Source organism: Stegostoma tigrinum, chromosome 24 (assembly GCF_030684315.1).
Source record: "Stegostoma tigrinum isolate sSteTig4 chromosome 24, sSteTig4.hap1, whole genome shotgun sequence".
Taxonomy (NCBI): domain Eukaryota; kingdom Metazoa; phylum Chordata; class Chondrichthyes; order Orectolobiformes; family Stegostomatidae; genus Stegostoma; species Stegostoma tigrinum.
In genome coordinates, this window is record NC_081377.1 from 1010773 (window position 1) to 1024518 (window position 13746).

A 13746-nucleotide genomic window follows, 5' to 3' on the forward strand; every position below is an offset into this window, starting at 1 on the left:
TGCATCAAATTTTTGACTTGGCACTTAGTTTACAAAAATCATACTGTCCATAGATCACTTCCTCAATCTGTATGTGATAGCAAAACCCACCTAGTTTTGTAGAGAGCCAATGAAACACATTCAAGTTACAATTGTTTTAGTACTTAACAGCTATTCAAAAAGTATTGCTTTTGGATCCAGTAATGGGGAATGAACTAGACCACACAGAAAAGTAGAGGTAGTGGAACACCTAGATAATGGTCACCATGTTATATGCTTTAAAATGATGACAGAGAGTGTTGTAATTATGACAAAAATTCAGTCCGTGGATTGGGGTAGAGCTAATTTTGATTGGAAATTAATGGACAACAGTATTTACTGAAGGAGAGAATCGAAGAGAAAGAAAAATTATAATCATAAATATCCATAAGACCATAAGACATAAGAGTGGAAGTAAGGCCATTCGGCCCATCAAGTCCGCTCCACCGTTTAAATCATGGCTGATGGGCATTTCAACTACACTTCCCTGCACTCTCCCAGTAGCCCTTGATTCCTTGTGAAATCAAGAATTTGTTGATCTCTGCCTTGAAGGCACCTAACGTCCCGGCCTCCACTGCACTCTGCGGCAATGAATTCCACAAGCCCACCACTCTCTGGCTGAAGAAATGTTGTCTCATTTCCATTTTAAATTTACCCCCTCTAATTTTAAGGCTGTGCCCACGGGCCCTAAACTCCCCGCCTAACAGAAACAACTTCCTAGCGTCCACCCTTTCTAAGCCATACATTATCTTGTAAGTTTCTATTAGATGTCCCCTCAACTTTCTAAACTCTAATGAGTACAATCCCAGGATCCTTAGCCGTTCATCATACGTTAAACCTACCATTCCAGGGATCATCCGTGTGAATCTCTGCTGGACACGATCCAGGGCTAGTATGTCCTTCCTGAGGTGAGGGGCCCAAAATTGGACACAGTATTCTAAATGGGGCCTAACTAGAGCTTTATAAAGCCTCAGAAGCACATCGCTGCTTTTATATTCCAACCCTCTTGAGATAAATGACAACATTACATTCGCTTTCTTAATCATGGACTCTACCTGCAAGTTCACCTTTAGAGAATCCTGGATCAATACTCCCAGATCCCTTTGTACTTCTGCTTTGCGAATTTTCTCACCATTTAGAAAATAGTCCATGCCTGTATTCTTTTTTTCCAAAGTGCAAGACCTCACATTTACTCACATTGAATTTCATCAGCCATTTCCTGGACCACTCTCCTAAACTGTCTAAATCTTTCTGCAGCTTCCCCACCTCCTCAGTACTACCTGCCTGTCCACCTATCTTCGTATCATCGGCAAACTTCGCCAGAATGCCCCTGGTCCCTTCATCCAGATCATTAATATACAAGGTGAACAGCTGCGGCCCCAACACTGAACCCTGCGGGACACCACTCGTCACTGGTTGCCATTCTGAAAAAGCGCCTTTTATCCCAACTCTCTGCCTTCTGTCAGACGGCCAATCCTCAATCCAAGCCAGTAGCTCACCTCGAACACCATGAGCCCTCACCTTGCTCAGCAGCCTCCCGTGAGGCACAGTATCAAAGGCCTTTTGGAAGTCTAGATAGATAACGTCTACTGGGTTTTTATCATGCATTTTTAAAACAAAAAACCTTGCTTGACAAACCCAAATTGACTTTTTGAGGAATAATTGTTAGTTAATCCTGAAGATAAGTGCAACATATTACACGGGGGAATACAGAGGGTAGGTGACAGCCTGGTGCTGTTGTTATTGGCCTGTTAATCGCGAGACCAAAGTAACCTTCTAGGGAATTGTTTGAAATCTGCCAAGGCAGATGGTGGAATTTGAATTCAATACAAATTCGGAATTTAGAGTCTAACAATGACCATGAATCAATTATCGATTGTCAGAAAACCAATCTGGTTCACTAATGTCCTTTAGGGAAGGAAACTGCCTTCCTAACCTCATCTGGCCTACATGTGACTCCAGACTCAAAGCAATGTGGTCAACTTTAAAATGCCCTCTGAATAATTACGCTTGGGCAATAAATGCTGACCTAGACAGTGATGCCCTCAATCTGAATGAGTGAAGAAAATGGAGTTGCAGAATGGGCCAATGTTTGGCTAATGAAGTTCGAACAAAAAAAAAGTACATTTTAATAGGAAAAGTAGATCGTACTATTTGGAAGGTTCGAGATCTCATATAAAAGAAGAACAAGGGGAACTTTGGAATGCAAATACAATAGTTATGAAATTTGCTCCAAAAGTTAGCGAGGCCATTGAAAATCAAACCAAGCAGTGGGCTTCTAAGGGATTGAAATGAAAAGTAAGGCTGTTCTGCTCAATCTGTATTAAACCTTGGTTAGAACACATTTAGCTCCTGTGTAGCAGTTCTGGATACCATATTATAAACAGGATACAGAGGCACTGGAGAGGGTGCAGAGGTGATTTGCAAGGATAGAACCAGGCATGTGTAGGGGACTATTTCAGCAAAGTGTTGACAGGCTGTTTATCTCTTCTTTTGATAAAAGGCTGGGTCTAACTTAATAAAATAATGAATGGTTTTGATGGAATAGATGTAAACACAACGCTTCCTTTTGTAGGGAAAGACCATAACTACTGGCTATCAATATCAGTCACCAATACATTCAATGTATAGAAACATCTTTCCAACAACAACTTGTTGATGTAGTGCCTTTGACATAATACAGTCGGTTCTGCCATAACACGTGTTCCAGCAATGTGACTTGGCTATGACACGACTGACTATTTTAAAATGCGAACCCGTGTTGGCTATAACGCAATTCCACCGATGCTCAGAGGAGTACATGTCCACATCACATGATCATTTCACCAACTTTGTCATGAACTACTTTCTGTGAAAAATATAATACTCCATGATTTTCTTTTTTTTTGCAAATTCTGCCATTTTATTTTGTTATTAGATATGAATTAAACACGTATTCAAACTGTGCTATTCTTTCTGTTAGGCTTTTGAGGGATTTTTAATGATATTTCTTGGTGGTCTGCCTAACCCTGTGTTTTCAGTAGGCCCCTTTATAGCGCGATTTTCTAAAACAAGATGCACAAGAACGCAATCATCTCATCATAGCAGAACTGACTGTAAATGGTTCTGAAGAATGAAAGCATGGTAGAGAGGCAGTGTGAGAAGATTGTAGGTAGTATTTCAGACAGCTGAAGGCATGGTCATTAATGCTGCAACAATTAGTAAAGAGAATGCTTGAGGCCAAAATTAGATGAACGCAAATGTCAGAGGGTTGTCAGATTTGAGGAAGAGGGTGAAACTTTGACCACAAAAAAATTTGCTTGAATGGGAACCAATGTAGCTTAGTGATGCAGACTTGATGTTACTAACTACCTATTATGTTGAGATTTATAGAAAGTGGAATTCTTAACCAAATATTGGGTAGAATGTGAATACCATTACCACAGGATAATAAAATGTGAGGCTGGATGAACACACAGGCCAAGCAGCATCTCAGGAGCACAAAAGCTGACGTTTCGGGCCTAGACCCTTCATCAGACCCTCTGATGAAGGGTCTAGGCCTGAAACGTCAGCTTTTGTGCTCCTGAGATGCTGCTTGGCCTGCTGTGTTCATCCAGCCTCACATTTTATTATCTTGGATTCTCCAGCATCTGCAGTTGCCATTATCTCTGACACCATTACCACAGGAAGTGGTTGAAGTGAATACTGTGGATGCATTTCAGGGGAAGCTGCGCATGCAGATGTAGGAGAAGAGAATACAGGGTTACAATATAGATTTAGCTGAGAAAAGTTTGAAGGAGGCTCAAAGGAAGCATAAATGCATTGACATAGACTGTTGGGCTGAATGGCCTGTTTCTGTGCCAGGTGTATTTTTCTATCTGATTTTGTCTGCCCGGACTTCCGCTTTACCACAGATATTTATCCTGTTTCTTCCACACTCCCTTTCCTTTATCACATTTTTCAAACGTTTCCCAGTTCTGATGCAAAGCCAGTTTTGTAAAATGTTAACTCTGTTTCTCTCTCCAAAGAAGCTACCTATCCTGCTGAGTGTTTTTGGTTTTTATCTGAGCAACTCAGTACTCAATTTGTAGCAAAGGAGAGCGTCGATGATAGGGTAGCAGGTAGGAGAGATGAGATGACAAATGAGGTAATTGAGCAAAGCCATCAGGGATGGTAATGGTACAAGAGAAGACATGAAAGATCGGACTAGAGGAGATGTGAATGGAAATAATATAACCACCGCCAAAAACTACTAGCCTGCTGATGAATATGTTTCCAATGCAGGAGATAGGGGTACTGCCATTAAAATGGCTGCTGTGATCAGTCTGTAGAAACCCAGATGCATCTGCAACACAGTTGCAGTATCAAGGAACAGGCAAAGCATTTTGAACTTACAATCTTCCTACATAGGTTTTTAAACCACTTGTGTGTTTAACTAGAGTTAACTTCGAAAATACATGGCATAAGTTAAATTATTAGAATAAGTTTTAGCTAGCTATTTTCTAGTTTTGCAAGCAGTTAAAATGTATAAATAAAAGAACGATTGTATGGGCAGGCATCTGTCAATTTAACTATATTTAGCATTGGTAAGTTTGCATTTTGAAAAGTACAAACTTTTCATAATATTCATGGGATGTGGCAGTGCTGGTTAGGCTGGCTAAGGATACCAAGTTTCCTTCCCTCAAGAACATTAGCGAACCAGTGAAAAGTAATCAGCAGTGGTTACAAGATTTGCTTTTATTGCAAATTTAACTCCTAATAGGCTTGTGTGGTGGCACAGTGGTTAGCACCACTGCCTGACCGTGCCAGAGAGCCAGGTTCAGTTCCGACCTTGAGTAATTGTCTGTGCAGAGTTTGCACGTTCTCCCTGTGTCTGTGTGGGTGCTCCGGTTTCCTCCCACAGTCCAAAGACGTGCAGGTTGAGTGGATTAGAACATAGAACATAGAACAGTACAGCACAGAACAGGCCCTTCAGCCCACAATGTTGTGCCGACCATTGATCCTCATGTATGCACCCTCAAATTTCTGTGACCATATACATGTCCAGCAGTCTCTTAAATGACCCCAATGACCTTGCTTCCACAACTGCTGCTGGCAACGCATTCCATGCTCTCACAACTCTCTGCGTAAAGAACCTGCCTCTGACATCCCCTCTATACTTTCCTCCAACCAGCTTAAAACTATGACCCCTCGTGCTAGCCATTTCTGCCCTGGGAAATAGTCTCTGGCTATCAACTCTATCTATGCCTCTCATTATCTTGTATACCTCAATTAGGTCCCCTCTCCTCCTCCTTTTCTCCAATGAAAAGAGATCAAGCTCAGTCAACCTCTCTTCATAAGATAAGCCCTCCAGTCCAGGCAGCATCCTGGTAAACCTCCTCTGAACCCTGTCCAAAGCATCCACATCTTTCCTATAATATGGTAAATGCAGGGTTGCAGGGCAGGCGTAGGGGCTGAGTCTAGGTGGAATGCTCTTTGGAGGATCACTGCAGACACAATGGGCTGAATTGCCTTTTATCACACTTTAGGGACATTATGATTCTCCATTGAGATGGATGTATACATTTCATGGACTTGAATAGTATATTCCGGCAGAAAATAAAGAGCATGAACTCATGTAAGTACTGGATTAAAACTGCAACAGTGGTTGCCATGGTGATCGTCAATGAATGATAGGCATTTGAACCCTGTGCGTTTCTCACTGTTTGTGCATTTTGACAGTGCTCCACCTCGTGGTGTTGGCCAGAAATGCAGTCTCCAATAAAGGAGGCCAAGCAGCATCTCAGGAGCACAAAAGCTGACGTTTCGGGCCTAGACCCTTCATCAGAGAGGGGATGGGTGAGGGTTCTGGAATAAATAGGGAGAGAGGGGGAGGCAGACCGAAGATGGAGAGAAAAGAAGATAGGTGGAGAGGGTATAGGTAGGGAGGGGATAGGTCAGTCCAGGGAAGACGGACAGGTCAAGGAGGTGGGATGAGGTTAGTAGGTAGATGGGGGTGCGGCTTGGGGTGGGAGGAAGGGATGGGTGAGAGGAAGAACAGGTTAGGGAGGCAGAGACAGGTTGGACTGGTTTTGGGATGCAGTGGGTGGAGGGGAAGAGCTGGGCTGGTTGTGTGGTGCAGTGGGGGGAGGGAACGAACTGGGCTGGTTTAGGGATGCGGTGGGGGAAGGGGAGATTTTGAAACTGGTGAAGTCCACATTGATACCATTAGGCTGCAGGGTTCCCAAGCGGAATATGAGTTGCTGTTCCTGCAACCTTCGGGTGGCATCATTGTGGCACTGCAGGAGGCCCATGATGGACATGTCATCTAAAGAATGGGAGGGGGAGTGGAAATGGTTTGCGACTGGGAGGTGCAGTTGTTTGTTGCGAACTGAGCAGAGTTCGCAACAAACAACTGCACCTCCCAGTCACAAACCATTTCCACTCCCCCTCCCATTCTTTAGATGACATGTCCATCATGGGCCTCCTGCAGTGCCACAATGATGCCACCCAAAGGTTGCAGGAACAGCAACTCATATTCCGCCTGGGAACCCTGCAGCCTAATGGTATCAATGTGGACTTCACCAGTTTCAAAATCTCCCCTTCCCCCACCGCATCCCTAAATCAGCCCAGTTCGTTCCCTCCCCCCACTGCACCACACAACCAGCCTAGCTCTTCCCCTCCACCCACTGCATCCCAAAACCAGTCCAACCTGTCTCTGCCTCCCTAACCGGTTCTTCCTCTCACCCATCCCCTCCTCCCACCCCAAGCCGCACCTCCATCTACCTACTAACCTCATCCCACCTCCTTGACCTGTCCGTCTTCCCTGGACTGACCTATCCCCTCCCTACCTCCCCACCTATACTCTCTCCACCTATCTTTTCTCTCCATCTTCGGTCCGCCTCCCCCTCTCTCCCTATTTATTCCAGAACCCTCACCCCATCCCCCTCTCTGATGAAGGGTCTAGGCCCGAAACGTCAGCTTTTGTGCTCCTGAGATGCTGCTTGGCCTGCTGTGTTCATCCAGCCTCACATTTTATTATCTTGGATTCTCCAGCATCTGCAGTTCCCATTATCTCCAATAAAGGAGATTGTGTTTCATGACTGTTGATCTTAATATGGTATCCGGAAAATGTAAAGTGCCCAATCAAAGAATGAGAACTTCAATCTCTGAATAAAGAAATGTGAAAGTTACTGACATTTGTGAGACGTATAAAATTATAAGGTTGGTTGTTTTGACTGGCACAAATGCGAAGAGCCGTCTTCTGAGCTATAGAGCTCTGTGACTCTAACACTGAATCTCCTCTTGCCCACCTTAGGTTTTGCTGATCACAAATGGCCCTTTGATTCCTGGAACCTAGGTCTTGGCACAACACCTGCTACAATCAAAAGCTCCTAATGGGACCCAATGGGACTTTTAGACAGTAAACACAACAACTGTTGTAGAAGCCAGGTAAATAAATCTCATGTTATCTCAAGATTAGAATGTCAAATGACCAAATGTTCAGGAATGTCTCCAACCAATGTTAGCATCTGTACCACACGTACACATTACAAGCTCCTTACTCTCTGCTCTGTGCTGGAAGACAGCAAAAGAACTCTATTTGCAGTGCTCTTGTCACTTGAGAATTGCAAAGATCTACTCAGTGGTAGCCCTACTAGGTGCAAGGACAAGAAAATAGCTGTATCTTCTGTTATAACCCAGAAGGAACAGGAGTCCATTCAGAGACAATACAGCGTGGAACTGGATGAACACAACAGGCCAGACAGCACTAGAGGAGCAGGAAAGTTGACGTTTTGGGCCAGGACCCTTTTTCAGAAGTGAGGAGGGGTAAGGGAGCTGGGGAATAAATACAGAGAGGAGGGGTGGGGCTGGGGAAGGAAGGTGGGATGATGCTAGATGAGTACAGGTAGGGAATGGGAGGAGGAGTAAAATGGCAACCAGAAGGTGTTGTCGTTTCTCACTTATAGAGAGGAGATGCTCTATGAAACGGTCCTCGAGTTTACGCTTTGTCTCACCAATGTAGAGAAGGCCACATCGAGAGCAACAGATACAATAGGCCAAGCTGGCGGATGGCCAATATGAAAGATTTGCTTTGGGCGTTGAATGGAGATGAGGGAGAAGATGTAGGGGCAGGAGTAGCACCTCCTGTGGTTGCAGGGAAAGGTGCCAGGTGTGGTGGGGTTAGTGGCGAGTGTGGAGCGGATGAGGGAGTTATGGCGTGAGTGGTCCCTACGAAAGGTGGATAGGGGTGGGGAGGGGAATATCTCTTTGGTCATGGGATCGAATTGTAGATGGCAGAAGTGGCAGACAATGATATGCTGGATGTGGAGGTTGGTGGGGTGATATGTGAGGATAAGGGGGATTCTGACCTTATTTTTGTTGGGAGGAAGCGGTTTTAGAGCAGAAGTGTGGGACATACAAGAGATGCAGTTGAGGGCATTTTTGATCACCAGAGGGGGGTTGTTGAAGTCCTTGAAATACAAGGACATCTGAGAATGACCGGGAGTGGAATACTCCATCCTGGGAGCAGATGCAGCAGAGGCATCCTTCGTTGTTCTATCACAATATCACTTCTATCTTAATTCCTTTTATTTGCCTCAGTAAACAAGTCATTACAATAAGTGATTGAAGAGAATTAGTATTCATTCCATCTTTTATGCTGGTTTGTTTTCCATTTTCAGCCCACACCACTAGCTAGCAGCAAAACAATAAAGAAAGTCAATAGGTAAGCCTGTTTGTGTCAGTTCACAGCCTGTCCATGGACAAGTTCTCATCTGTACTTCCTCGTGTTGGTACAGGAAAAACTAAGTCTCTTGCAACACCAAACTAAGGCTTCAAGGAACTTGGAGGAAGCTAGGCCCCAGACATGCAGTATGCAGACCCACAAACATGTGATCTCAATGCCATTCATGAACCAAATTTCCTGCAATGAGCGAATAGCTCCATTGCCTTGTGGATACCCCAGGTTCAGTTGAAGACTAAGGCAGTGAACCCTGATCAAAATTTTGAACGTACCCCCTGAGCTGATGCTTAAATTTGTCATGTTTTGAATTCAAAGACTCTTCTTCAAAGAAGGTGTTTACTTACTTAACCTGAGTTGACAAAAATCTGCTCAGCCTCGCTTCCTTAAGATCCAAGACAAAGCTGCACCAACTCATCAGAAAACCTTGCTAAAAGACATGTTCAGGAATTCTCTCAGACTTGCAAAGCGTTTGATTTGACCATCAGCACCTGGATGACGGGTGTTATGGCCCAGGATGTTGGCATACAAACTTCTGTCAACATTGACAATGTGAAGCTGGAAATCATAGGAATCTACAGCACAGAGAAAAAGCCCCCTAGGTTTGGGCACAATTGCCTAATTATTATAATCTCATTTTCTAGCATTTAGCCAACAACGTTGTATGCTTTGGCATCGTAAGTGCACATCTAAATGTTCTTAAATGTTGCAAGGTTCTGCCTATACCTCGCAGGTGCAGGGTTCTAGATGCTGATCACTGTCTGGGTGAAAAAAGAATATTTCCTCTCACCCCTCTAAGCCTCCTTCCTTTTACCTTAAACCTATGCTCCCGGATATTGATCCCTCCAACCAAAGGAAGGAAAATTCCTCCTGACTAATCTCTCTATGCTCCTCATAACTTCTTATATCTCAATTCCTTTTGCTCCAAGGAAAACGACTCCAGTCTATCCAACCTCTCACTATGATTAAAATTCTCCAGCCAAGCAATATCCTGTTCAATCTTCTCTGCACTCTCTCACCCTGTTGATGCTATCACATCTCTCGTATAATGTAGATTTCCAAACTACACACATTACTCTAGCTGTGTCCTCAACAATGTTTTATACAGTTCCATATAATCTCCCTGCTCTTAAAGGCTATGCCTCAGTTAATAAAGGCCCTGCCACCTTAAGGGACTACATACATGCACATCATATTCTCTGTGATCCTCAATGCTCACCAAGGATCTACTGTTCATCATGTTGTTCCTTGCCTTGTTTGTCCTGCCTAAGTTCATCATTTCACAATTATACAGATTGAATTCCATTTGCCACTGATCAACCATCTGACCAATCTGGCTATGTCCCCCTATGTTTCACACTTCTCGAGCCCATAGTCACCAGCACCATAGTCACTTGATGCTGAAATCAACACATCAATTGAAAAAACTTCACCTGACATCTCCAAGCTTAGTAAGGGAGTGTGAACAACAACAACCTGAATGAGAGCACCAACTGTGAAGTCTGTGTCCTCAGCACACTCCTCTATAGTGATGACAGCAGAACAACATACAGTAGGGAGGAAAAAGGCTGAACTGTACTCACCTTCTCTGTCCCTGAAATATCCTTCAAATCTCCTGACATATCAACATTATCAATTTAGTGGTACTGAAATTTACTAATTTCACCAGAATATACTCATTGTGAAAGCCAACGACATCTAAGCTCTGTCAACCACATTCATGAAAATCAACCTTTTATCCAAAGATTTGCACAGTGAACCATCCGCTGGGCCATGACATCTTGGATGCCTGTACCTCCACTATAAGCACCCCTATAAATTGGAAATGAAGATAGAGATCTTGACCGTGACATCTGGGATACAGTCCCCTGGAGGCTGACTGTTCAGAAGGGCAATGGAAGAGATGAGCAGAAATGAAAAGTCCAAGTGGCTGAGAAGAGGAATCAGAGCAAACAGGTGAGTAAATTGTATATTTTCACAGCTCACTGTCTCCCTCAGCATAATATGTGGCAGAGATTATCATGTCCGGGTGGGGGTCCTGAACTACACTAACAATGCTTCCCATGGAGTTGACCTGCACTGTGCAAACAATTGTCTTAAGAGATACAGGCTCCAGTTCTATCCTGCATGGCATCCTTATCTGAGAAAAATCTACTGATCACAGTTTTAAACTTCAGTTATTGTCAGCATTGATGGCTGCTGAGACAGAAAGTTCAAGATTTTCACTAGCCTTATGTGAAAATGTGTTTCCTCCTTTCAATCCTAAATAACCTGTTTCTAATTTTGTATCACTCAACCATTTCTATTAAATCGTTTTATCTCATGAAGATCCCGCTCAGTAATTGGAACTTTAAGCAATTTTTTTAATCCTGCCATACCAGATTTGTTTCTTTACCTCCCACTTTTTCATAGAAACATATAAAATCCTAATTGGACTGGATAAGCTGGTGTGGGAAGAATGTTCCCGATGTTGGGGAAGTCAAGAACTAGTATCTCAGTATAAGAATAAGGAGTAGGCCATTCAATCTGTGATGAGGAAGAATTTCTTCATTCAGAGAGTTATGAACCTGTAGAATTCTGTACCACAGAAAGATGTTGGTGCCAGTGTATTATATATTGAAGAGGGAGTTGGATGTGGTCCTTGCAGCTAAAGGGATCAAGGGGTACGGAGAGAAAGTGGGAGTGGGATACTGAGATTGCATGATTAGCCATGATCATATTGAATGGTGATGTGGGGGTATGAAACTATTTCCTATGTTTCTATTCCAACAGTAGGCTGCAGGGAAATTTTACTTTACATTTTTCTAAATAAAAAGCCAATGAACAGTCTGTGCACTTCCAAAATTCTGACCCCGGATACTGATTGTCAGTGAAATGAGCAGTTCCTGCCAGGGGATGACACTTTTAGATCCAGACTTCCATTTGTTGTTGACATTGGCTGAGTTTGTTCATTTTTCTACGTGAAATCCAGAAAGAAATGCTAAACCAGTCAAAGGAAGCCTGTACAGTTTGTATATATGTGATTGCAAACGTGAAGTAAGAAAAGCTTTCCTGCCAATGTGGAAGAAATGTAAACAGACAACAATAATGTGCTGCATAAAGGGAAGAGCCAGTATTTTATTCATGATGCTGAATTAGTGTTGGAAGAAGCTGATAGGTACAGGGGAATCTGAGTATAACAACAATGATCAAAAACAATGGGATGTTGATCTTCAGCAATTAGAAGAGGAAAGAATAAGTTTGAGAGAGCAGTATTAGTCAAACTTTACGAGTCTTGTCAGATCAGATCATACCATGAGCATCAGGTCCAGTTCCTGTCATCAGGAAAGTCAGGCATTAGCATTAATGAAGGTTGAGACCTGATGCTGATTACATTGTCCAAAGTCTAGGTTATAGAGAGAGATAGAAGGTGCTGAACTTTTTAGCCTAGAGCCAGAACACCTGACAGCTGGTATTATGGAGGGATGGAAAATTGAAAATCATGTGAAGTAAATGACGGAATTTCCTTCAAGTTGAAGTATGAAAGTTAAATCTGAAGGTACAGGTTCAAACTGGAGAAAGGGAATCTCTCAACTGATGCCAAGAAATTCTATTTTACACAGTGATCAATGTATTAAATAAATACCCAGAGGGGTAGAATCCCTGAAAACATTTATTAAACATTTGTGTACTGTAAAAGGGTGATTCCAAGGTTCTGTCTGAAAAGGTGAACTGATTTGGAATGTGAAAACAATCAAAGAACTGAACAAGGACTGAAACAAAAAAAATTGAGGGATGGGTCTGGGTGGGATGCTCTGAGGGGCAGTGTGGATTTGTTGGGCCGAAAGGCCTATTTCCACACTGTAGGGATTCTAAATTTTCTAAATCTAAAAACAGAAATTGCTGGAAAAATTAATCAGGTCTGGCAGCATCTACATAGAACATAGAACATGGAACATAGAACATTACAGCACAGTACAGGCCCTTCGGCCCTCGATGTTGCGCCGACCTGTCATACCAATCTGAAGCCCATCTAACCTACACTATTCCATGTATACGTCCATATGCTTGTCCAATGACGACTTAAATGCACTTAAAGTTGGCGAATCTACTACCGTTGCAGGCAAAGCGTTCCATACCCTTACTACTCTCTGCATAAAGAAACTACCTCTGACATCTGTCCTACATCTTACACCCCTCAATTTAAAGCTATGCCCCCTCGTGCTCGCCGTCACCATCCTAGGAAAAAGGCTCTCCCTATCCACCCTGTCTAACCCTCTGATTATCTTATATGTCTCAATTAAGTCAGCTCTCAACCTTCTTCTTTCTAACGAAACAGCCTCAAGTCCCTCAGCCTTTCCTCGTAAGACCTTCCCTCTATACTAGGCAACATCCTAGTAAATCTCCTCTGCACCCTTTCCAAAGCTTCCACTTCCTTCTTATAATGCGGTGACCAGAACTGTACGCAATACTCCAAGTGCGGCCGCACCAGAGTTTTGTACAGCTGCAGCATAACTTCATGGTTCCGGAACTCGATCCCTCTATTAATAAAAGCTAAAACACTGTATGCCTTCTTAACAGCCCTGTCAACCTGGGTAGCAACTTTCATGGATCTGTGTACATGGACACCGAGATCTCTCTGCTCATCTACACTACCAAGAATCTTACCATTAGCCGAGTACTTTGCATTCCGGCTACTCCTACCAAAGTGCATCACTTCACACTTGTCTGCATTAAACTCCATTTGCCACCTCTCAGCCCAGCTCTGCAGCTTATCTATGTCTCTCTGTAACCTACAACATCCTTTCGTCACTATCCACAACTCCACAGACCTTAGTGTCGTCTGCAAATTTACTAACCCATCCTTCTACGCTCTCATCCAGGTTGTTTATAAAAATGATGAACAGCAGTGGACCCAAAACCGACCCTTGCAGTACACCACTAGTAACTGGAGTAATCTACGAGAGAAAGCTGAAATAATGTTTCAGGTCTAGTGATCCTTGTTCAAAACTGAAGTGAGCTTGAAAATGATGGTTTGTACACTGTTG

The 13746-nt window shown here is 43.2% G+C and overlaps 1 long non-coding RNA gene across 1 annotated transcript in view; it reads left to right on the forward strand.

Moving 5' to 3' along the window:
- The window catches only part of LOC132210927 (uncharacterized), a 96693-nt gene that overhangs the window by 2568 nt on the left and 80379 nt on the right, over positions 1–13746 (forward strand). Inside the window, exons 3-4 of the long non-coding RNA XR_009447166.1 lie at positions 7295–7428; positions 10465–10675. This is a non-coding gene — a long non-coding RNA (uncharacterized LOC132210927). The remainder of the gene's footprint in view (positions 1–7294; positions 7429–10464; positions 10676–13746) is intronic.